Raw genomic sequence first — 27,252 nt, 5'->3', positions numbered from 1 at the left:
TTCCAGAGCACATTTAGTATAGCTTTGAGTGTTACTTCTTGAACTTCATGATTACAATGTACACAAAATATCCCAACTTGGTCCAGTTTTTGTGCTTTCCTTCTTCCTGGAATTTCTCTGTTGCCTCCAAGAAACATGCAAATGTTGGACTGGAAGAGACCATTTTATAGTATTTGATTCTTATGCTTTATACCTACAAATCCACCACAGAGAAGGCTTTACCTAACTTCACCCAGAGGTCCCCAACTTTGTTCTTTGATCTTTTCTAAATAAAGCTATTAAGCACTATAATTATTTTTTTCTCTCCATTGACTTAACATGTGATCCTTATTTCCACTAAATAAAAGCACCAGAAACAGACAATACCATAGGTACCACAGTAAGCTTCATTGTCATTTAGACTTCTAGGCTTTATTGTTTCTTTCTGATTAAACTCCTTCTGTTACATTATTAGTAAAAATCAAGTGTTTGTTAGAGTTTTTATCTAGAGGTAAATTGATTGAAAAATGTTAGTTCAGAAAGACATTAAAGAGTACAAAGAGTATATATTTAAAATTATTGTCTCTTAATTGTCTTTTAGATTCCAATACAGTCCTTGAAATAACAATAGGTAGCACTCATTTATTTTGCTTAACATGTAATTGATGCTTTTTGTTTACAGGTGCTATATCTGGCTTGGATCTTTGCCACTGAATGAATATCTCTCATGGCAACCTGTGTTACAAAAAAGTCATAATTTAAAAGAATTCTTTAAGGCATAATTTTATATTCTTTAATGGATGATACATGATAGCCTCTGCCCTTCTTCAAGAATTATACTATGGCAAATACTTCTGTATCTTTTGAAAATTATAGCTCCTTTATTTTAAGACAGGCCTAAAAGCTTTCTTTCAAATCATAGATTTAAATTTCTGAAAACAGCGCGCACAAAAAAAAATCAAGAAAAGAAATTCAGTGAGTAAGATTATGTCTATAATGGCACATGACAGCCAGTTTTATTTGGCAAGGTTATTCTGACTACTCTTACAATGAAAGTCAGGATTAAGAGGAGAATTTCCAGACAGATGGCTTTAATCTGGTTTATACCAACTACTGTTCTTGTGGTTTAGACAACTACCTGAGTAAGTGTAATTAAATATCTCACTGGCATCCTTTTTTTTTTTTTTTTTTGTGGACTGAAATTTTCTAAAGGAGGTGCCACATCAAAAATCCAATATGAATTTTTTTCTAAGTGCAACTAAGACTTTTTGTGGTGGGAAAACACCTATTTATTAATTTTTTAACATCCAAAGTTCCCTTTTTAAATTAGATCCTGGAGGTCAGATGACTGAAATTGTCATATACTGTGTGTGTCTGAAAGTAGCTGCTTGCAAGTACGAACTCTACATCAGGTGTATGGTCTGTAACCCACCACCGACCTCACATCACCCTGCTTTCTGGTTAGCTCTTGCACCTGGCTTCAAGTAGGTGAACAGTGTAGGGTGGGGGTTGGTTTTTTATATACAAACAGTTATTCCATCTATTTTTAGAAAGTAACATCTCAAAATGCTCAAATGGTCAGATGAACTCTTGATCCTTTAAGGAACTTTTCTGTTGTATTTATACACTGGTACTGAAAAAATACGGTAACTATAGTAAGAAAGAAATGGATCCCTATCTCTCCCTTTGTAACATGGATTACACTTTTACCTTATTTAGATTTGTCAAGCCTTCACTGGTTTTATTGTTGCATTTTCAGTGTGGTGAATTTTGAAATAGCTAAACTGAGTACGGTAGTACTTTGAAACTCTGAAGCAACCTATTGGGGTTATAATGAGATTAATTCAAATGTTCCCACTTCAGACATTTCATTGTACAAATCTCTAGATTGTGAGATAATTTAATGATGACTTTTTTTTTTTTTTAAATTGCCATAACCATTTATAGGCTTTTGACACCTTTACTGCTATATGTTAATTCTTTGAATCAAAATGCTTTATCCTAGCAGGAAAGCAGAGGGCATAGTTTTATTGTTGTGTAGTTCTCAGCAGAGCCTCCTACCTGCCCCAGCTCATTTCCTGCCGGTGCCCCAGTCTTATGCAGTCTCTGCAGACTGGGAGTCCTTAACTACTGAAGTTCTGCCATTCAGGTGAAGAAACCTATGGCGTACATATAAAGGGTCATTATACATTTTAGAGGGGTTGAAGAGGGTGCCTAGCTCCTTTTGTTATGTTAAGGCACTGTGGATGACAAAATTTCTCATATATAGATAGCATTTCTGAAAAATATTCCATTGTTGCAAATCATGGACCCTAGTTTGAGTCAAAGATGGATATATTCTGTAAATGTAATTGACTTTCTGAGAAATTTCTGGCAAAATTTCTGGCAATAAGTAGAGAATTATGAGTTCTCTGTAGAATACTAGGACTAATCTGAATAATTGTATGTATCAGGGATATAATGCCCAATTTTTCTAAGACTCTGGGGTAGGGACTGACACAACATTGCTTCTGGGGAGGAAAATCATGACTCAGGGCATTTGCATGGTGATAATAAAGTGCTCTCATCAGACTGAAGAAGAGAAGATATGTACCCGGGAGAAGAAGAGAGAAGGATTTCAGACAAATACAGGTCTACAGAAGGGGAAAAAAAACCCCCTGAAATAACAGCAAGAAACTACTATCCGCCCAGAAAAAGGGAAATTTTCAAGATTATGAGATTTTTCTCCTCTGTTAACTTGAAAAAGGCTAGATGTCCAGGTATTGAGTACTTTGTCAATTAGTTGATTTATTTGGTTGTTATTTACAACAAAAAAGATTGAGAAACCTGAAGGAGTAGTTGGATCTCTGACAGTGCAGGTAGACACAAGAACATTTTTGGTTTAGAAATACTAGAATGCTTGACCGGAAACCAACATTTTCATGTTTTCTATGTAGAATTTGGCTTCAGTGACTCTTCATTGATTTCTGTCGTTTTTTTCTTATAATGCTTGCTCCTGTTCTTGGGATTTTGCTTTGTTTTTTTGTTTTTTTTTTTTTTTTTTACCTGAATCAATTGTTTTTAAATGCTCTTTCTTGAAGTAGAAATACTTCAGGAAATGCAAATAAATCACACTTTGGTTTTCAAACTGTATTCATCTTTTGCGCCCCTTTTAGACTTTGAGGGAGGCTTGCTGGTGCATACTTTTTGAATGTGATTAACCTGAAAAACAGTATTGGGATCAAAGTTTTGTGAATCAAATAGCTTTTTTTTTTTTTTTTTTAATTCTGCTCACATCTATTCATTTGATGAAAGTTCAAAATCAGCAACGTTTTAGCATTTCAGGTTTCACATGGAACATTTCATCCAATGATCTTTATAAATATTAATTTCTCAGACAGCTCAAAATCCATATGAAATATGCATTATGCTGCCCAGATGCTGCTGGTTTTATGCACTTATGTCACAAAAAGCTAGTAAAGAGCATCCTCATGGAAACGGACATGAGACAGATTTGCAGAGCATTACGCAGTTGTTAGGAAGGAAAGAGTTATCTAGGAAAGGAAGAGTTTTGGTTCCAGTACCTGTTGTAGTGTATACCTAAAAGCTTTATTTCCTGTGTTGGAATACAAGATGGGAAGTGATTTCTAGCTCATTTGTAGCCATTACAGGAAAGGAACAGTCACTTCCTAACTGTAAACCTAGTGCTTGCCAGATCACCTGTCAGAATAGGATGTACAAAGGAAAGTCCATATTAAAAAATCATTAATGTCAAGACATGGATAAATTAAAACACAGTAGGATACAACACTATTCCCAGAGTCTTGCAGCAAATCAATGATAAGAACAGGGCGTTAGACAGAACAAGACTTATACAAAGGCATGCTTTTGTTATCCAGAATCTCAGAAAATGCAAAAACCAGCCACAGGTTTCCTCATTTTTTTTGTCTCTGTCCCTGAATCTTCTAATGACAAGTGTGTCTACCAGGCTTTCAAAGCAAAGCTAATGCAAATCAGTATTTTTGAAGAACATCTAATAGCCAGAGGTGTCAATTATTTTATTAAAACTGTAAAGTATGAGTTGCAGTTAGTATATGTTGTTACGAGAGCAAAGCCTGGGAGGTATTTTTGTTTCCCTTCTTGTTGTTTTATAGACCTAGAAGTTGTGCAGCTGTCCAATTGTTCTATTAATAACCATTTAACAACAGCAACAAGAAATGCTGCTAGTACAGTTGAATCGTTATAATAATGTGGGTCACATCATTTACGTAATAAAGTCCTTCAGATGCATTAGTAAAAGGTATACTGATGACTCTTAGCGTTCATCTTTTGGAAGATCTGGATTCTAGTGTTGGTTCTAACTGTATGTGTGCACAAATAATTGATAAATACTAAATCCCATGTTTAAGTAATGTCAGATTGGGGACTCTCAAAAGTTAGAGAATTCGCATTTGGACCTATTGCTACATCCTTAATTCAAACCAACAAGAGGTGTGGGGCCTTCGCTGTAGCTATAAAGTTGACCTGAAAGGAAACTGCTAGCTTTATATTGTCAAAATGAATCATTAACAGGAGATTTCCAATAAATAACCTTATTAGTTACAGAAACCTAAAGAAATAGATTCTAGAAAATGAGTTCTAAAGATGCAGCCAAACACTGGACTTGTAACTTTGACCAGTACTATAAGGTAAATGAATTATTTGCAGTAATAAATGTACTAATCCGGTCCAAAGTCAATCTGATTCCACCTAAGATAAGGATGGGATTTGGTTGACAACTGACTTCAGCTCAATGCAGTTAATAATTTTCCTAACAAATGGGTTAAAATCAAGTGATTGCAGAATCCCACTGTAAGAAAAGAGTTCAACCTCAGGAGAAACACAGAAAACTGGGGGTAGATTGGTTTTTTCCCCTTTTCCCAGCCAGCACTTTTCTAGGACACAGTGTTTTCTTTGGAATTAAATATATATGCTATATGGCAGTATTAGGAGGGATGAACTTTACGAAGCAGGTGTGAAAATTAACTTGGTTCCTCTGACTTCAAATGACCATCTGTTTCTTCAGTAAGTGTAGAAAAAATTGTGCAAAAATCCTCTGTTGGGCAGTGGTGGAGGGAGACTAGCAAATATTTTTGCATGCAAATTCTTCAAACTTTTTGTCATTAAAAGAAAGAAACCAAATAATAATTAAAATGAAATGCCAATAAACTGAAACTGTTCTAATCCTGCATCTAGTTACCTATTTTCAGCCTTCTCTTTTACATGAGCATACAGACAGGCTTATTCTGTTGTTTCCATCAGTAAATTCTGCTTCCTCAAAAGATGAAAGCTGTCTTTGTCTGCTTGGTTCTTAATTATTCTTTATTATCAAAATACTTCACTTTTAATAACTTACTCTCATTTGTAATTAGATTACCTCTTGGATTACACTGGATTTTTCCTTTGAAGATTTATTTTTATTTAATTGCCTTGTATAATTAAAGATGTCTATTTTGTATTACACAACTTCAGTCTTTACTGGAGGTAGCTGGTACTTGGGATGTGGGAATGGTAAGAGATGAGAAAGTTTTGGTCACATTTTTGTGATTTTAATTTGCAATTCCAACACACTCATCTTTATTTGATGTTTATTATCACATCAGACATATATCCCAGTGTATTTATTTTATAAAATATTATCATTATTATTGATGCTCTCTGTCTTACAAACAGAAAGGCAGTAAATGGGAAGACATTTTTTGAGAAGCAAAGAAGTAAAGGTAGTAATTTGTTGTTGTAAATCCAACAGAGACCTGTACTTTCCACAAACATAAGACAGTCACAGCTCATACCTGAAAAATGAAAAAATATGTAATTAAATGTGCTGGATAAAAACAAGACAAATTGATTGTGCTTTTTTGTGTAAATGTAACATAAATCAGTTCTATATTTGTTAATTCAAATAAATTTTCAGGCCACTTTCAACTAAATAGAAGGAATGGTATGTAGTGTTTGATTTTCTTAGAAGTCATTGGCAGCATTCATCTAAACCTATGATTTCAAATCTAAATGTTTGATAAAGGTTGTAGTTTCGCTATTTTTGTGATAATATTTTAGGATCCTTCATTTTAAATAGACAAGGCATTACTTTAGTCCAGTATTTGCCTAATTGAATACTTTTGAATGAACAAATGGGGAAATACTTTTAAAATTAAATAATCCATTGAAATAATCAGTACAAAAATGACATGGCCTTAAATTGCTGGGGCTTTTGGTGTGTATCTGTTCTTGTGTATTTATTTATTTATTTAAATATGGCATCTGTTACCAGAAACAGTATGCTGATACAGTAATATGGCACACTATCTTTAGACATCTGTGCAAAGTGAGATGGTGGGAATTTTTTTATGCCTCAGTTAGGAAACGTTAACATCCCAGTTACTGTTTTAAATGTATTCTCCACACAGACTAGAGACTTACATTTCACTGGAGTTGTTTCCTTAGTATTAAAGTATGCTGCTGCAACAGTTCCAAAAAAACTCAACCCAGGCCAAAACAAAACAAAAACTATAAAGAAAAAAAAGAGTTTTATTGCCTGAGATGGGTGAATTCAGTGTTTGTCATAAATGCAAAATAAAACAAACAAGGAAAGCAGCCCCCACCCGCCATGATTGTTACGTGAAACCCCAGAAAGCCAGGAGGATTTATTTTTCTAGAAAGAATCTGCACTACATCATATTCAATCGGAAGTATTTTAGAGATGTTACTGAGAATTGCTGCCATGAAATCTAAATATTAATTACCAGGATTGTTAATCTTGTTTCACATGTTCACAGCTTTCACAGTCAAGTAAGACATGTCCAGACCAAAATGAATGCAGGTTTTATTTGCATTCATGTGGTCAAATGACTTCTGAGAGCATGAAACAAAATAAGATGAGGCATTTTCTTATTGGACTAACAGAATATATTTAGGAAATCTGCTTGCAAGTTTGCATTCAATTTTTGATGAATCCAGAGATGTATGTGTACCATCATCACTAATCTTGAAAACCATAGGTTATTTTATCTTTTTTTTTTACTCCCAGCTATGCAACATTAATGCTGATAGAGATGAGATGAGATGAGATGAAATAGCTGCCAAGAAAGACCTAGTTTTAAAAAGTCCCACTGAGGTGATTTATCTATGCTGAGTAATAGTTTAAACATGACTGTTCACAGGAAAAAAAAAAAAGGAAAAGTGAAATTCTAGTTTCATCTGTGAATATAGCTGAGTGCACTGTAGGGTTTGTTGTTGTTGTTGTGTTTGGGTTTTTTAATAGGATGGAAGACCACAGCTTTTCTTTATTCAAACATTATGTGTTGCATCATTTATGGCTCCTATTCCACGATTACACAAAAGTATATGCAAAAAATAAATATGAAGGAAATGAGTAAAAGCAAAGGCCTGTTTTATTTATAACTTTTGGGCCATTTAGACACTAATACTTCTCATGTCTGCAGACTGTTGGGGTAATGGCATATTTGATTTTTAGAGCAGAGTCTTAATTTCTCTCCCTATCTTTTATCTGTAACTTCTTCTATATAGCTTAAGACATCTTTGACTAGTCATATTAATCACTGCTATCCCAGAAAAAATGTTGGGGTTTTTTAAGATTGTGAAGAAAAAGAAGATCTAACTATGTTAAAATATCTGGGAGATACAGCTACGTAGTTAATTTTTTTAATAACGTTGCATCAAAAGAACAATTATGAAATAGAAAAAAGCATAACTTTTAATTTTTGTGGTGTTATTGCCTCTATTTTAGACATATTAGACACAAATTTAATTTTATTACCATACCCAAATTTGCGTCAACATCAGCATCACCGTTGCTTTTCCTGTAAGGAAATGTGTGGAATACTTTAAACCCTTGACAGTTTATTTTGCTAAATACAAAGTAGGCTCATGTCCTTGACTTGCAGCAGAGATGAGGGCTCAGGGTGATGAGGACAATCCTAGCACCTCTGGCTCAGGAAACACTACACTTGCAAGTTGTTGCTCACTGGAGGAAAAATGCTCTTCCCTTGCTGTCTGACATATATGCATCACTGTCTGAGCCAAGTAGCATCATCCATACTTATATACACAGTATGAGTAACATTTGAATCCTTAATAGCATTCTCTTAGGACAATTTGTGTGTAACGATACAAAGTGTTTAAACCAGTGCACTGAATACTCCAACTTGGTATGAAAGGGGTGTAAAAACTTAGTATCTGATCTTTCTGCTTTAATCAGTAGACCCAGGTAATCTCATTTCGGTCTGTATGGTGAAGGTGTGCGTCTGGAACATTTACAGAGACGGATCCTCAGGCTTTTGGTGGAGAGAAGCAGTGGGAGAAACTACCACCTCAGCAACAACCTTGAGCTACCTTGTTTTGTTAGAAGTAAGGTAGCAATATGGGTGTCTTGGTAGAATAGAGGTTGAGGGTCTCAGTGGTGCGGCAGGAATATTTGGTAATCTTTTAAAGTTGCACCTTGTTAAAATTGATTTGTTATCTGTTACTGTTTGTATCAAATACAGCATCTGCCCCAAAATCTGTGCCACCGCTCTTCTGTTACCCGTGTTTCACACTAGCTGCAGACCTACGGGTTCTTAAGGGAACCCGTATGCCCCGTGTATGAAAGCCATCTGGTTCTCATTTATGTTTCTTCTCTACAAAACAGCCTTATTCTGTTGATTAGATCTCACAGAAGTCTTTCTACTTCACCCTTTTACAAAAAGCTTTTATGATCCCCTCCCTCGAGCAGTGGGGTTGGACCAGAAGACCTCCAGAGGTCCCTTCCAACCTCAGCCATTCTGTGAGTTTGTAAAAGAACAAGAAAGAACATGTGGCACACAAGGATTTTTCTATTGTGCCAATGAATATGCGATTGCACATATGACCTCAATCTACACTAAATGAGAAGTCTGTGTAAACCCCAAAGGTAAGTTCGAGTCTTTTGATCTGCAATGATATTGTTTGTTCCAGACTAAAGCATCGTGGCTTAGGTACAGCTTCCTACAAAAAGTGGTTTTGTGCAACCCAGGATGAGTTGCAACACCTCGCTATCTTTATTAATAATCTGAACATATTAAACCCAGTGGGGCTGATGAAAGAATGTTAATTAAAGTTTGCACCTTTTGCTACATAGCACACATTTTCTGTACATAGTGATGACAGGGATGTGAAGATTTGAAACAATGGACAAAGATCAATAATATTCATTTCTGAAGGAAGTAAGCACATATTTCTCAGGATTAATGGCCAGAAACAGAGTTTCTTAAGAGAGAAAAGGTATTAGTGATGATAGAAAATTACATAGGAACTAGAAATATAATACCAACCTTTTCTGATTAAAAACTCTAATATGATAGTCTCTACATACACTTCTGGATGGGACTTTACACAATAATGAATACAGATGAAAACCTTAGTAAGAGGAGGAAGAATTCTAATAATTCTTAATTCTACTTCTCAACTTGAACATGTCTTTTCTTCTGCTTTTGTTCTGGATTTTTCTAAGCTCATATCCCTTCCCATCTTTCAGATATATCCTTAAAGTTGTCTCACTGCTTCCAGAAAATGAGCAAAAAGATTTTCTCACCTCTCATAGTAGATGCTTTCCTTTTTCTCTGTGTTCATGGCAGACAGCTTTACCCTCAGTCGTGCCTTTCTTTTCCTGCATTGACACGTCCCCATTTTTTCTTATTATTTCTTCTATATTTCTAAAATATCTTCTTACAAAATCTATGACCATTCTATTTCTCAAGAGCTACTGTAACATTTTCCTTTCCTTTTCATTCTGATTTCCAGTAGCTAAAGGCATGTTCCTATACATAGCCCAAACAAGGTGAGGGAAAATGCCATGTACATAAAATACTGTTACTGCACCTGTAATACAGGCAACAGTGACAACAACACGTGCCCATTGCTCAGGTGTGTTGAACAGAATGAGGTGCAAGGGCTGCTCTTCTACCTATAAAGTTTGTAATACAGCCTGGGGCTCTCATGGTCCTCAAGGTAACTTTAGAGAGTCATATGTTTTAAGTGAAGCACTTTATTAATCTACCTATCTCAGCTTCCAGTTTCAAGTAAACTGCCCAGCTGCATTGTAGCTACTCCTGAGAACTTATGTCTGACTAATCAAATCTTTAAGAAAGCTAGTCCACATTTGAAAAACAGGAAAACTAACATCTGCTGCCTTTTCTTGGTAACTTCTTCAAGTAGATTTTATAGAATGTATTTTACTTACTTCTGTTTATGAAAAGGAAGGCTGAGACATGATTGTCTCCTAATGAAACAGCTGATTCACAAAAAAAAGTAATAGTAGAGTGTTTTTTTCTTCAGCTGATACACTGTATTTTCTATCCTATAATTTCCAGTTCAAACTGTTACCTGTTTGTCCTGCTCTGCACTAGCGTACATCCACAGAACTCAAGAGGTGTGCAAATACACCAGTGCCACTACATAGCTGTAGCAGCGAGGGAATCTGCCCAAGCCGGTCTTATCTTCTCCACAGGCCTAACTAATCTGGGCATGTACCCAATAATGCATCATACTACTTGCCCACTATATTGCATTCTGCTATGTAATGCTTCCTTATCTGCTAAAAATATTTTGATTTCTGTCTGCAAAGGCATTTATACTCTCAGCAGCAAATAATTTGTAAATTTGTTGTTGTTAAAAGAAAAAAAAAAGTGAGAAGATTGAAAGACTGACATTTTGAAGTCTCTGACTGTAAGAAGTGTTTCCACCTCTCAGATAATTTTTGACTATACTCCATACAGTCCATCATTGTCATTGTTATTTCAGGTATGTGGAGAACCCAGTGGAATATACCTCTTCCAGACTGATCCCAGTGAAGATGCAGAGGGAGGTTACATCACTTTATTTCTCACATAAAATCACGCAATGTCATCTGTAACACACACAAATCTTGCAAGGTTTACCTAGTTAATCCAGCTGCAGCCAACTGCACCAGTTAGGATGGGCACATGTTCTCCCATGATCTGCTACAATGCTGGCTCCCTCCACCATCCTATGGCCCATTCTGACAAGGAATGGGGTAATGCTGCCTGTTGGGGTTTGTTCCATGTGGAGACACCTCTATGTTATTGCTCATTTATAATCTTTTACCTGCCATCTCACATGCTCTGTTGGCTTACATTATGCTAATCGACATTTTCTCATCTTCTGCAGTAACTATACCTTAAAAGTGTCGGACCAATGCCTTAATGCTCAGGAGTATTTGAGACATTAATTCAGCATTAAAAGCTGCTCATTTTTTTCATATTAATATTTGAGTGAAGTGGAAAATCTGATTAATGGAAAGAAGAAAGGCTCTGGGCTAATATGACCTGTCTGAGGTCATGCAGAGAGTCAGTAGTAGTTTCCATCCTGTATTCACTGGCAAGTACTGTTTTTAAAAAAAAAAAAAAAAAAAAAAAAAAAAAGAGAACTGGTTTGTGCTTCAACCAGTTTGTAAGTCTTGAAGTCTGCCCAAAGGACAACCAGCAGCTTAGAACAGATTAAATTGCCTGCCACAGCTATAATTCAATTTTTGACATTTCTCTTTACTTACAGAAGTATTTCTGTAATTTTGTCCTGCAGTTGTACATCTAACTTTTGGCTGTCTGTCCCCTTGAATCTTTTCCCAAACTCTCACTGGAGAGTTGCACAAAACCGGTATATCTGACTGAGGGAAAAATACATCTATAGGTAGTCTGACCATAGAGATACAGAGAGAAAGGAACTGTTTTAAAACCTGTCTCTTCAGAGCGCAGATGTTCTCCTTAGGCAGGCTAATGTTACCCCCCACACTCAGAATCTTCTATTGTGAAATATGTTTCAAGCCAGAAAGAGGGAATTCCTCTTTTTGCTGAATAGTTTTCCTGCTACTCTCTTCCTCTCCCCAGAAAGTGCTATCAGACAACCGTCTTTGCATCCTCTCCTGTTGAAAAGAATTCTTTTTTAATAGAGGAAAGAAATCAAGATCAGGGCCAAAGTGAAGGAATGTTATCAGACACCTCCAGAGATAAGAGGCAAAAGCACAACAGTTTTAAAGATCTAATTTTTAGCTCAGGTGCCTATATTTTATCTAAGTCACGTATGTTATTTTTTAATCTGTAAATCAGGGATAATGGTGTTGCTAACCTTGCAGAGGAACTATGTGATAAAATCATTAAGCATTATGAAATGTTCAAATGTAATGAAAAGCCATCAATGTATCTAAGGTATTTAGGTGAAAGGCTGGAGTTTTGAGTTTTCATTTTATTACTAGGAGTACTTCATATTTCCTCTGGAATTTTAGGCCTGTCCATTGCATTATTCAAGGCTTCAGTATTTCTATTTCAAAAAGGAAATAAATGTTGTCTATTCAGAGAAGCAGTAAATTTTTTTATGTTTTGAAAATTGCATTGAAATCCTTAGATGGAAAATAATAATAATAAATACAGTAGTTAGTTAACTATCTCTTCAAAGTAGGTATGTATATACTGGGTGTTCCAAAGGAATCAAACTACTAGATGAGTGTGCATTGAACACCCAGTGCTGTAGGTGACAGGATGGACCAAAGCACCTGTCATGGAAATAAGGTCCCCTGCAGTTGCAGAGATGTGTAAAACTGAAAATACATGTTTGGAATATTGTTAAGGCAATGTTTTGATCCAAATAAGGATTTGATTTAAATCCTCTCATTTCACTTCCTAGACTGCAACCCTAGGCAATTCCCTGCCCTTACTGCCATTTTTTATGGGTTTATCCTTTTGAAAGAAAAATTGCAGAACATCAGGGAAAATGACAGGAAAAATATAAGTCCTCATATTCCACATTTACAAAAAAGAAGAAAAATCTTGTCATAAAGAAGTCCGCAAAACACCGTGGGTGGAAATTAAATATAAAAAGATTAATCCCACAGCATTTTAAATATTTTATAAAGAAATATAATTTGTATTCTGGCACATAAAGCTATATCATCAGAGCAAAACTACACACCACATGAATGTTTATTAAAAAAAAATCATATCAGAAAACAGTGTGATTATTCATAACAGGATGCAATGTAACTAGTTATCTCATCATCTAGGAAAAGCTTCCACATTTTCATCAATAGAAAAATCTTCTTTCTTAGAATAAGACAATAAAAAGCTCTCATATTATCATCACCATAATAATAGAGTCCTTAAATAACCTTAATTTTGCAGGAAACAAAAAAAGAGAAGTTTGAAAGCATGATAAGCACAGCTCAGGATGACATAATCTTTCTGCAAAACATTGCACTCTTGACAGGGCCTGGATCATAATAAACTGACGGGGACAAGTAATTTCCTGGCACTTCTGTGGATTACAAGTGTGCAGAGGACAGGTAGTTACATGGCACCCCTCCTTCAAAGAGATTGAGGGGTCTGTCTGCTTGCTCAGTTTTGCCATTACTACTGGATCTGGATGGAGTTGGCTTCCAGCTCTCTGGAGAAAGGGCAACAAATGAACCTCTACCCTTATACAAGGTCACTTAGACTAGGAGTGACACAGGGAGTTTTGGTTAGTGCAGACTGATATTATATGTCCCGGATACAAACTCTGTGCCTCACTTTACCAAGGCTGCTTTGACATCAATGGTAGTGAAGATCTGGGTCTTGGCATTTAAGTCCCTATGCTCGTCATTGTCTCAGGGTGTATCACTTAACCTTTTGCCAATAAATTCCTATTTGAATTTGAAATAGTCTATCACGATAATTACCTCTATGTTCGTAATAACACCCAGCATGACTAGGGTCCAATTCTCAGCAAGATGTGGGAGTTAACAAAATATAAATAATAAATGCATATCAGAAAGATCATAGTGCTAAGTTCAAACCAAAAGAAGGGCTCCTCTTTCCTATGAATAGTTTTCCATTTCCTGTTTGTTCAGAGAAGATACTAAGCTTATATTTTAGTCTGGCTGAAGGATTCAAACTGATTTAGAAGAGATTTGCTTTAACGCAAGCAGACAGTGTCTATATTATGAGTTCTGTATTTTTTTCCAGCTCCTTTCCTGCACAGCACATACTCATCAATCATATTGGGAAGCTGACTTATATTCTCCACACTTTACCACTAACTGGATTACAGAGCTGAAAATCTTACTCAAAGTTTAAAATGTGATAAAAGTAATCAAATTGTTCTAGTCAAATTCTAACTGTGGTGAATAGATGGCACTAATTACCTTTTCTTATTATGCTACAAATGTAGTTTACTCCATCTTTATTCATGAAGTAGTATCATATAGCCCACCAAGGGGACTGCAGCAGTATGTAATATTGGCATATTTGTTTTCTCGTTCTTATTTTTCCTCTTCATCAGTATTCTGGAGGTGTGGTTTTAGACTGAAATTTATTGCTATGCGGGACTTTCTCATGTCTTGGTGTAATTACTGCACCCTGCAGATTTTTGAAGTTGAACTTATAGAAAAGAACTCAAAGAGCTCCAATAAGAAAAATGAGTGGCAGATATACTGGGGGCAATTAGTTGTCTTTTTTTCCTTTAAATACCATTTTTAGAAAAGTGCAAGTGTGCACAAGTAGCATTCATAATGTGGAGGTAATTGATCTGAATTTGGGCTTAGGATGTTGCAGTCATTGTGAAATGATACTAACCTTAATAAGGTTAAGTTTGCTTTATGTAGATGTTATCAAGCCTGTAACAATGAAATCTACTAGTTCACAGCTAACAGCACATCTCTGGCTCAGAAGCCGTTCTGTGAAGAAATTCTGTCAACAGCCTATTTTTTGTGTAGTCTATGGCTGAAATGTTTGGGTTTGGAGGTTTTTTGGACTACAAAACAGGCAAGGAAAAAGTATTCTAGCTGTTTCCTTCCTTCTTCTGTTTGGAGAACCATGCTTTCTTAGGAACAAGCTTCCAGACAAAAATGTCTTGAAAAATCATGGTCTTTCTGCAGCTGAAGTATTTGTTAAAGAAAGCTGACAAAGGATGATGCTTCTGCAGCTGAAGTATTTGTTAAAGAAAGCTGACAAAGGATGATGCTTCTGTGCAATTTCAGTACCAGCTTTGTTTGCAGACGTGCATTTTATCTGATCTTTATGCAGTATTCGGAGACATTGAGTGCCTATATTTTGAATGTACTACTGTAACAGTTTTTCTACATTTATGGAGAAGATGAGAGAGGATGACAGAAACCATTGTGCCACCTCTCCTCTCTGCAGAAAAGCAGACAGAATTCCTGCTTACGGCCCCTGAGCGTGTTGCCCTTCCTGTTAGGATAATCCCTCTGGTAAAAAGGTTAGGAAACACAACTTTGTGTGAAGGAGGTTTCATCTAAGCGTGTTACCCCTATAATTTCACCAGCACTAGGTCACAAAGGATGAGTGATTCAGAGAATTTGCTCTATGACCTTTCTCACATGCTTATATGGAAAGCAGACAGCTTTAGCAGAGAAAGTAATAAAATTTGCAAGATCAGACTATCAGATTCATTCAGAGCTTGATTTTCAGATAACAGATGACTACTGGCAAGGGGATAATGAAGTCCAGTGTTCCTCCTTTTTATCTTTAAAAATAAAAACTACTAAACTCCAATATTTTATGCATAAATCGAGAAATTGCTATACTGTAGCCTTCCAGTTAGCTACCATTAACCATTTCAAGGTGACTGCTCATCTGGTTTACATGACTGTTGTTTTTCCTTGCTCTGCCTAATGAACAAGGGATAAAAGAAACAAATTCAGCTTTCAGATGCAATCTCACCTTTACATCTAAGCAATTGAGCCAGCAAATAAATTAGCATTTTGAAGTAGTTAACCTCAACATTCAAAAAGAAAAGCAAACCTTTGGCCAATATTATATGATTTGTGCCAACTTTTGAGTGATATTATCCAAGATGCTCTTTTTCTGTTTGTCAATTTTGTAAGGAAATGGCACTCAAGGAAGAAAACGTATGTGAGAGTCATTTCCTATCTGAATAACAACTACCTGCTTGTTACATATGGGCTTTGGGTCCAGTTAGTACTATAGCAGGGACAAGGCACAGATCTTACCAATTCTCTGGATATTTCTCTTAAGGCTTTGTTGCTTACATATGGAAAAGTCCAACCATTAGCACACTTTGCTGTGGTATTGGTGTATTTGCAAGGTCTCAGAGCCTAGTGACAATATTGTAAATAGAAAAAAAGTTTCCTTGCGGCTTGGAGAAGGTGTGGATGAGAGTTTTACAGCATAACTGTGATGGAAAACACTTTCATTAAATCTGAGGTCTCAATTCCCTCTGATACTACCTTCTTTTACCTGAAGACAAGAACATGGTCAGGCTGACACAGCTGGACTGGAAAGTACTTTGTCATTCCCCCAAAGGATTCTGAGTGTTGGATTTTGAGCTACCTTTGCTGATAATTGCTCCATGACAATATAAGAATATTTTAAAGAAAAACACCTTAAATTTCTTTACAAACTCAGTGTAGAAACTGCCTCCACCACTGCTGAAATGCAAAATAGTACATTTTAAATATATTTCCAGAATAGCTGAAAATGAACTCGAATAATCCTGTGCAGTCATTGTTTTGGTTTCTAATAAGAATTCTCTACCATGTGTTTTTCAGAGGTTATATACTAGCTGCATGAGGCACAATATCTAGGTTTTAATGGTCTAATACAACGCAACAAAGAACAAGCAGAATGATCACCATCTAAGGGTAAATCTACCAATTACTAATAGTAATGTAATGTTAGAAATGGTTGGAAAGTGGATCATGACTCTGACAGCAATAGAAACATTTCATCAAGGAAGGGAGGCAGTGCAATAGAAGAAAAGACTTTACAATTGAAAAGATGAATGGAAATGGAATTATGGTAAAGATAGCATTAATAGAAATCAAAGTTACTGTTGTAGATGCAGAAGTAGTTTTTAATTGCTTAAAAAATGTTTGCAATTTCAGGTCTGCATAATAACAGAATATTATTTGAAATAATTCTAGCATAGCTTCTCAGCATGAAGAACTTCTTGAAACTGCTTTTGTTGCTAATGTCTGGGAAAATATAAAAAATGACAGAGAAAGAGCCATTGAAACAACAAATGTCTTGCAGAGTGTTAGCCATAGTACTTCAAAGATATTGTCTGACTGCTAGAGCAAAGCAGTGTTGTTTTCTAAGACTGAGTAATCATTAAATACATGGTTCCTCAGTTGAAAAAACCCACAACTTTTGACATTAACCCAAGTATTTTTGTTTCTCTTGAGGAAACAATTTAAGATTCAGTTAAGATGGCATATTCTTTTCTGTGGCTTGTTGCCTCCAAGGGAATATCAACATTTCTAATAGTTGTTGACTGCTACACAACTGTAGTAGTCAACTGAATGCTTGATTACCTTTAAGTCAAGAACAAATCTACATTTGGATTATATGTGTATACATATATACAATATTAAAAATATACTACAGTGACATTTTTTTGTACTGTGGCAATGTATCACCCTTTGTACCTGATGGTATAAACCTTAACTTTTGGGAAATATCTCTAAATCTGCAAACTACTGGAGAAAAAAGAATACACTCTAGATTCTAGTTAATTGCTCAGCTTGTATGCTACATGGTACTCCACAGTGAAAAAAAACCAGAGTTGTTTCTGCTTGATCTTGGAGTTTTGTTAATAAAAGGTTACTATCTTTTTTTTCTTATGTCCAGAAGAATTTCAGTGTTACCGGATTTATTTAGTTTTGTGAATGTATACAGCAATACTGAGGATAATGACAGGATGATTATATTCATATTATACAGTTTGAAGGATCTTGAAATATTTTCCATGCTTCAAAGGCTTTTTTTTTTAAGAGGGGGAGGGGGTACATTAGGACAGTATTATATAGTTGGGTGTTATTAAGTTCTTTAGGGTAGGCTGATGTATTTGTGTCTTCAATAGTATTTCAGTGAACGAACAGTATTTGTATTCGTCACAGTGTCCTAAATGTTGTGGATTTTTTTAATATTGTCTAAGAAATTAGATATATCTGGTCTTATATATGCTGAATTTTATGACATGATGTATTTGATGAAGGAGAAATTACAACAAAGACTGGATGTCATTAGTTGATCATAAATGACAGCTCATCTAAAAGCTTTTTGTCATAAAGACAAAAAGAATGGGCAGAGTTGTCAACTCAGTGGTAAACAGCAGTTTCCAAATGTGACTTCCTGTTTTGATTTGTACAAGCCTAATTAATAATGCCAGATTAGACCCCTTACTCTTAAAAAAAATTGTCTTTATAGAAAAACTTAAGGTTTGCTGGAGGTTTGGAGATCTCATAACAAGCTAGATAAGGAACGTTTGTGTGAAGATATTCTCAAAAGAAAATGTTTACAAGCCTCATAACTTCATATTAGATTGTGGGCTGATGTCCATTTTAAGTCATACTTCTATCAATTTCTTAAAATATTTAATATTCTTTCTGTTCATGATTATCTAAAGGCAGCAGGAAAATTAAAACTTTTTCCTAAGGTAAATGGAGTTGCAGAAATTTTAAATATATTGTTACTGTCATGATAGAGCTTAAAATGAGAAATAATTTCACTGTAAGGGACTTCATAAATGACCATATTACATATAATGCACTATATTAATTATACTATATGTTATTCTTATGTAAAATATTTTATTTTAATATAAAATAAGCACCACTTGAATGATACAAATGATATAGCTTATGCTAATATAATCAGGTGTATGTTACAGAAATTTGTATTTTCCTAAAGGAATCTAATTAATTAAACAGTTTAGGGGATTGTTACTTCATTTAATTCAGGGAATGTGGTCTTTCTGCCAGTACCATACACTTCAAATGGAAAAATTTGAACCTCCTGTAACATTTTTAATTCTGAATAGCAAGAAGCCAGAGTTGAAACTTGAAACAAAGATCTGGGTAATGTAAGGAGAAGAAAGGGATCTGCATCTCTCTCTCAGGCAGGCTGCTCACCAGCTGAAAACTCTCCTCTGTCACAGTGCTCTGCTGGGTGCTACATTTGAACCCCATACTTCTGACGGGTCAGGAACAGGTAAGATCAGTTGTGTTGCTAACTAAAGTAAGCACTAAACCTGTACTGTATCTGTAGTCTGAAATGTTAGGAAAATGCATGTGACAACACAGCTTGTGGTAGATGATGTCATTTCTTTACAAGAACGCAGCAAAAAATGTCAAATCTTATAAGAAATTTTCCCTCAGCTTTAAATGTCTTCTCTGCAAAAATTAGCTGATAAAAAATTACGATAAATATGGCTGTTGTCTGAAGAGGTGATATGTAAAAACTTAAAACTACATTCACCAATGTGGCTCTACCTTTCATATTGCTTTCAGATATATTCATTTTTTCATATACTTCAGTATCTGCAAGGAAAACTTTTTAAAAAACTCTTCCCTGAGGATGCCTGTCTGTTTTGTGTCTCTTTCCATGGGAGAAGCTTTCCACATTTTTTCTTTCATTAGTGACAGTGAGAGATATATCATGCATGTCAAAATTGAGATGTCACATCTGACTCGAGCTTTTAGGAAGTCTGTGTTCACAACTTTAATTCAGTTTGCCTCTCCCATTATAAGAAATACTGGAGTTTTCTCTCAGCTTTGGTTGTCTTCCATTCTCTTGTATCTCCACACTCCTGTGTGAAGTATTTGTGGTCCTGCTTGAACTACTGGCTTAAAGGGTTGAGCCCTCTTTGGCTTTACCCTGTATAACATGTTTGTATGCAGACCCTTTCAAACCAGAAACAAAACAAAATGATCTAGAGAGACATTGCTCCCTTAAAGAATATCTCTAAACCATAAATAAATCTTTTATATGATACCTCTAGGTAGAGCAAACTGTGGTAAGGATGTTCAGTTTATGTGACTGTTTGGGACATCGAGCCTTTAAAAAGAAATGTTGTGACTTCACCATTGGCAGCATTTACCAGGTCGTTTTGGATTTCTCTTCTAAGATAAATCAGAGAATGCAGTGAAGAAAATCCTCCAGTGCTGGGGAAAGCCTGCAGGAAAACTTAACATACAATTCTTTAAGTGACAGTACTTGGCAGACCTTGTAACCTACAAGGTGCCTCTTCTTTTGCGTCTTTTGTTCTGCTGCACAGCTGAGCTGATACGAAGGAAAAATGTCTAACTGTTACAACAGAAATGAGAACTCTGCTTTTTGGATGCTTGCAGGCAGCCTTTGTTTTGCCCTTCTGCTCAACCTGCCTGCACAGACCTCTCAACAATTTCCTTACCTTTTACTGGTGAGAGTAAAGCATTTGCTACCCACTGCTGCTTCTATTGCCCTCAATGAAGTTAAAGATCACCATTTGATCTTTAGGTGCAGTATGCAACATAATTTTTGTCATCTTTTTATAACATTCACTAGTCATTAAGGAGATGGCCTACAGGCGAAAATATGTAAATTAGCTAATTATCTGAGTGCTGACATAAAATTTAGTATTAACTCTTGTCTTCTCTGTGGAAGCTGTCTGGCATTGTCAGCTCCAGACCTTCAGTGCCTTCAATTCAGTTATATTTCTGTCAACACATACCATATAGGACCCCTATGTTTTCTGTCTATCCTTCCTGTCATTTTTTGCGGCTTTTCTCATCTGGGTCTTTCCAAGCGCTGCCGTTGGTATTAGCCGTAAGTTAGTTATGTTGTTTTTAATGCCCTCTAGCGGTACTTCTAACTTTTCTTGTGGTGGTACTCAACTATGCTATCCTGAGACCTGAACATAGAGATGGATACACATGGGGGCTTTCAGAGGATGCAAACACCGTGGAGCAGCCTGTGCCACCACCACCCGTTACTACACTGACTGTGGCAGAGCTGCCACAGCCGCCTACTAAGTTTGTGCCTACGTACATGTCTGCAAACTTCCCAGTCAGAAAGCCACCCCCCTGTCCCCATTTCCCTGCAGGTTCCTTCCACGTAACCCTTCCAGGCTGGTTTCTGCCATCTTCTAGCAAGTCCCGTCCACTTCCCTCTGTGTCGTGTATGGTGTGCCGTATCCCGCGGCAGGTGCTCCTCACCTCACCCCTTTCGCCCCCGTGAATGGAAGAGCAAGTTTGCCCCAGATTCCAGATGGTGCACGTTCTCGCTTCAGGCCACAGTTCCCAAACCTACCTGTGTGCAGGCGACATGCAAGAAACAGGACTGCTTTACCCTTCCTCCAGGGTTTTTCTGTTTGAACCAGTGTGCATATGCCATTAATTGTGTGAATGCTACTGTCTAATACTCTGGATGTCTCTGGGTACATCTCAGGAGCTCGGTGTTTGCATTTCTTGTGATAGCTGCTGCTGTTACAGCTGTAGTGTCTGGTGTGAAATGCAAAAAGGTGAAACCAGAGCCGAGTTCCTATATATGAACAGATGTGCTCTCAGAAATACTAAAATAACTAGGTACAGAGGAATAAAAGAAGTAGGTTGGAAGAAAGAAAAGGTTATGAACTCAGAATGACTTGAGCTTTATTTCTGACCCTTCTGGTGTGCCTGTGCCAAAGTATAAACATCAGTTTGTTATTATATTCTGTGTTTCTGGGCTTCAGTGATTTGTGGATTATGAAAGTTCAGTCCTGGAGGTAGCGTTTATGTATACACATCTCCTTTATATTTTGACTTCATAAAACCCCCGAAATATTTATAAACTTAATGTTTTTACTTTTTCAGTTTTTTAATAAAATTACAATCTACCTGAGAAGAAAGAGAGTAAAAAATAAAATTTTAACCATTTTTTTTTCTCAAAAGGAGAGGTAAGGCTTTGACCTTTAAAATTTTGCTCTGATTTATCAAAGGTTTAACAGTGAGTGAAACAAACATTTCCTGTTTAAATTCAAAATTCTTGTGCAATGCTAAGGCCTGCGAGATGGTGACCTGCGAGATTAGAAAAAAATGGACAGAAGGAGGATGGACAAGAAAAAATATTAGAATGTAAGGTGGACAGATACTCACATAAAATGAACAGTTAGATGGTTTTGTATGAAATATAGAGGCATTAAGTGCCACATAAAAGAGAGATCAAAGGAAAATTCTGCTGCTAAAATTGAGTAGGCAAATGATGAAATTTCTTTTTTATTAAGATGTGAATTGAAGCTTAAACAGGGCCAAGAGGGGAGATCCTGGAGAGAAAGGAGGTCATTTGCAATTTAAATAATCTATCAATGAATTAAAACATGAAAGGGATACCAGGGTGTGGAATTCAACAGCTGAAGTTGAGAAAAGGATTAAGTTACTGTTGTGATACATTTTCGGATGTAATGAAACACATTGGTGAACATCACCTGATGAATAGTTGTTAGAAAAAATTATATGTTAAATATTTGAATAACTGTTAAAATGTCAGTTTACGGAGCAGTGAAAGCCATCTCTGACAATATAAATAATTTTTTTCTTTTATTCTAAAAGTTTTTTCAGAATGAAAAGTGAAGTGTTAATGAACAATAACTTTGTCAAGCAGTAGAATAATTTTTCTAAGTTATTTCTGTTGAAAGTATCTTTTTCACTAAAAGTACTGAAGTGTTAAACACATTGTTCTATAACAATATTAATAGTTGTAGTTTTTAAACCATTACTGTAACATTACTTTCTAATTTGCAAATACTTGTCTAGTGTTTATTGCTTTCTTTAATGTCTGTAGTGTTTGCTATGCAGCCTTCTTACAGTTTCTCTCATAGCTTCTTTATATAGAAATCTAATCATAGACTGACAGCATAATTGCCAAGTATATGGATGATCTACATTTTACAACTTTATTAGCTTTTTAATCTCACTAGTAAATTTTGACTGTGTTTTTCTGGGTAAATTTCACCTAGACAACATCATATTTCCAGAGCATAATTACAAAATGCTAGATGAAAGACTATATACAGATAATAAACAGCCAAACACCGTTATATGTGCAGGTGAGTAAGTGTAGCTAAGCAAAAATAACACAAAGTCTTCTCATAGTAAAACCAGATAAAATAATGGACACAGGGAATAAAGACTACTGTTTAAGGGTCAAGACTTCAGAGTAACATGACAAATAAATACTTCAGCTTCATACTTTCTGTAAGTTTCAAGTTTTCACAGAAAAAACAAACCTGAAGTATGAACTGAGTGTAATTGGTAATGTTTTATTTCCTTACATCTGTAGATTAATGAAAACACCAGTTTATTCAGTCTGAACAAACAATCCTATGTGTTGTTATAGATGTTCAATCTGCTCATGGACAAGTTATGTCAATAGTAACTCAGCAGACATTTGTGTGTTTGAAGAAAAACTAAGGTTTTCATAACATGAAAATAGACCTTAATGTATAGAACAAATGAATTCTAAACTGAGCTTCAACATCCTCTAGCACTAGAAACTGAGCAAAAAAGTAAGGAGGACTTGTCAAACTACTCCTCTAACAGCTAGGCTCCAAAGTAAATGTACAGCTCAGTGATACATTGGACTCATCCTTTAGTTTCAGGTTATAACAACAATAGAAAAGATTATAGACATGTAGTTATGAATAGCAATAAATCAGCAGGATCAAAAGTTTTTCAACGAAGAGTTCCAAAAGAAAACAAGTATGACATTGCCAAACAATCAACCATGATTTTTAGGTAACTATTTTAATTAGCTTTGGTACCCGGCTAATGGGGAGTTGCAATCTTTAAAAAGAGATCCAAGAGAATTCACAGAACTACAGACAACTAACTCTCACTTTCATGTTGAGTAAATCTTTTGAAATGCTAGCAAACGGTCACGTGAATAAATATATGGATAAATGTGATACAGAGGGGAACAGTTAATGTGGCTTTTGTAAAGAGGAGCTATATTTCACATTCATTTGTTGTATGAAGAAATCACTTGAGCATATAGACAAATTTGATATGGTTGGTACAGCACGCACGCATTTGCAAAAATCTGTTGAAAAAGTCCCTCATCAAAGTTGTTAGGCTAAGCTGCCAGGAGATTACAGGGAAGATACTTTTGTGAAATCGTTACTGTCCAAAAGTCGAAAACCAAAAGACTGGTGTTAACAAAAAATACAATCAGTGTTGTGAAGTCCCTGGTGTTGCACATATTGTTTACTGTGTATTGTTCTGCTATAAAATTACGGAAGAGTAAAACTCACTGTTCTAGTGAGCTATGATCATCAGAATTAAAAATGGTACTGGCAAGGGTAACTTTGATAATGAAACGTAGAGAATGACTTCTATATAAGGAGAGATTTTATAAGCAAGGTTATTCAAATTTCAAAAAGGGATGACTAAGGATGGTATAATTGAAATATATGAAGTCATGAATGGCAGGGAGAAAGTGATTTAGGAGCTGTTATTCACCATTCATAACACGAAAGCCAGCAAGCACCCAAGTAAATTATCAGCCAGAAGTGTAAATTGCCTTTCATATAATACATAATTAAATTGTATAACTCATTGCTGCAGGATGTTTTGGATGCCAAAATATAAATCAGTTCAAAAAGCAATTAGCTGAATGAATGGAAGAAAGTCCCATTAAGGGCTATTAAATACAACAATGTGGGTACAACCCTAAAACCTCATATTTCCAAAAGGAGTCTTTATTGAGAGAATTGAATAACTATGCCTTTTCTTTACCTATATGCCCCTGCAAATATCCAGTCCTGACCAGTATGGGAGATGAGATTCTGGGCACTATGGACCTTTGTTCTGACCTAGCATGGATAGTCTTGTTGTAATCCCTCCTGCTTATCCCTGAGGAGGACTAAGGGCTGTGAATGCAAAAACAGGTATATGCAAATCAGTCCCATGAGAGGACAAGAGGATTGCCTGCAACTGTTGCATGGGAAAATAAATAAGAGAGGCAGTACAAGGCAAGGATATTTTATCTAGATCTATCTATGTCCCTATCCTGTGCACAATGTAGATATAATTAGCGAGAATCTTAGATTGGATTTCAAATTCTATAACATTCAATTAAGATTTGCAATAAAGTTTAAGCACAATGAAATAAATTAGTTGTCATAACTCTTTTTATGGTGGCACACCTCTACATGCTTCATTCCAATTGGGAAATCAAGCACGTTACAGAAATACTCCAAGGACAGCTATTGTTCTATTTTTCACAGGATGTTTCTCTACTCAGATGTGACACCTCCTGGCCAAAACCAGTGACTAATTAGAATCACAGAATCATAGAATCATAGAATTGTTTCTGTTGGAAAAGCCCTTTAAGATTATCCAGTCCAACCGTAAACCTAACATTGCCAAGTCCACCATGAAACCATGTCCCTAAGCACCACATCTACATGGTTTTTAAACACCTCCAGGGATGGTGACTCAACCACTTCCCTGGGCAGCCTGTTCCAGTGCTTGAATAACCCTTTCAGTGAAGAAATTTTTCCTAATATCCAATCTAAACCTCCCCTGGCACAACTTGAGGCCATTTCCTCTCGTCCTATCACTAGTTACTTGGGAGAAGAGACCAACCCCCACCTCACTACAACCTCCTTTCAGGTAGTTGTAGAGAGCGATAAGGTCTCCCCTCAGCCTCCTTTTCTCCAGGCTAAACAACCCCAGTTCCCTCAGCTGATCCTCATAAGACTTGTGCTCCAGGCCCCTCATCAGCTTGGTTGCCCTTCTCTGGACACGCTCCAGCACCTCAATGTCTTTCCTGTAGTGAGAGGCCCAAAACTGAACACAGTACTCGAGGTGCGGCCTCACCAGTGCCAAATGCAGGGGACGATCACTTCCCTGCTCCTGCTGGCCACACTATTTCTGTTACAGGTCAGGATGTCATTGGTCTTCTTGGCCACCTTGGCACACTGCTGGCTCGTATTCAGCCGGCTGCCAACCAGCACCACCAGGTCCTTTTCTGCCAGGCAGCTTTCCAGCCACTCTTCCCGAAGCCTGTAGCGCTGCATGGGGTTGTTGTGAGCCAAGTGCAGGACCCGGCACTTGGCCTTCTTGAACCTCATACAGTTGGCCTCAGCCCATCGATCCAGCCTGTCCAGATCCCTCTGTAGAGCCTTCCTACCCTCAAGCAGATCAATGCTTCTGCCCAGCTTCTGCAAGCTGACTGAGGGTACACCTGACCCCTCGTCCAGATCATTGATAAAGATATTAAACAAAACTGGCCCCAGTACTGAGCCCTGGGGAACACCAGTTGTGACCAGCTGCCAACTGGATTTAACTCCATTCACCACCACTCTTTGGGCTCGGCCATCCAGCCAGTTTTTACCCAGCAAAGAGTACGCCCGTCCAAGCCATGAGCAGCCACTTTCTCCAGGAGAATGCTGTGGGAAACGGTGTCAAAGGCTTTACTGAAGTCCAGGTAAACAACATCCACAGCCTCTCCCTCACCCACTAAGGGGATCGCCCTGTCATAGAAGGAGATCAGGTTAGTCAAGCGGGACCTGCCTTTCATGAACCCATGCTGGCTGGGCCTGAGCACCTGGTTGTCCTCTATGTGCTGTGTGATAGGATGATCTGCTCCATAACGTTCCCCTGGCACCAAGGTCAGACTGACAGGCCTCTAGTTCCCTGCATCCTCCTCCTAGCCCTTCTTGTAGATGGGTGTCACATTTGCTAACTTCCAGTCAACTGGGACCTCCCCAGTTAGCCAGGACTGCTGATAAATGATGGAAAGTGGCTTGGTGAGCACTTCCACCAGCTCTCTCGGTACCTTTGGGTGGATCCCCTCTGGCCGCATAGATTTGTGTGTGTCTAAGTGGTGTAGCATGTCGCTAACCATTTCCCCTTGGATTATGGGGGCTTCATTCTGCTCCCTGTTCCTGTCTTCCAGCTCAGGGGGCTGGGAAGCCCGAGAAGAACTGGTCTTATTACTAAAGACTGAGGCAAAGAAGGTATTAAGTACCATATATAAGGTATCTTCTTAAGTACCTTCACCCTTTGTCACTATGTTTCCTCCCACATCCAATAAAGGATGGAGAGTCTCCTTTGCCCTCCTTTTGTTGTTAATGTTTTTATAGAAACATTTTTTATCATTTTTCATGGTAGTAGCCAGATTAAGTCCTAGCTGGGCTTTGGCCCTTCTAATTTTCTCCCTGCATAACCTCACAGCATCCTTGTAGTCCTCCTGAGTTGCCTGCCCCTTCTTCCAAAGGTAATAAATTCCTTTTTATCCTGAGTTCCAGCCAATGCTCTCTGTTCAGCCAGACCAGTCGTCTTTCCCACCAGCTCATCTTTCGGCACATGGGGACGGCCTGCTCCTGCACCTTTGAGGTTTCCTTCTCGAAGAATGTCCAGCCTTCCTGGACTCCTTTGCCCTTCAAGACTGCCTCCCAAGGGACTCTGTCAACCAGACTCCTAAACAGGCCAAAGTCTGCCCTCCAGAA

This window comes from Aquila chrysaetos, chromosome 4, assembly GCF_900496995.4.
Source record: "Aquila chrysaetos chrysaetos chromosome 4, bAquChr1.4, whole genome shotgun sequence".
NCBI lineage: Eukaryota > Metazoa > Chordata > Aves > Accipitriformes > Accipitridae > Aquila > Aquila chrysaetos.
The sequence above is the reverse complement of the archived record's forward strand: the minus strand, read 5'-3'. Positions refer to the sequence as shown.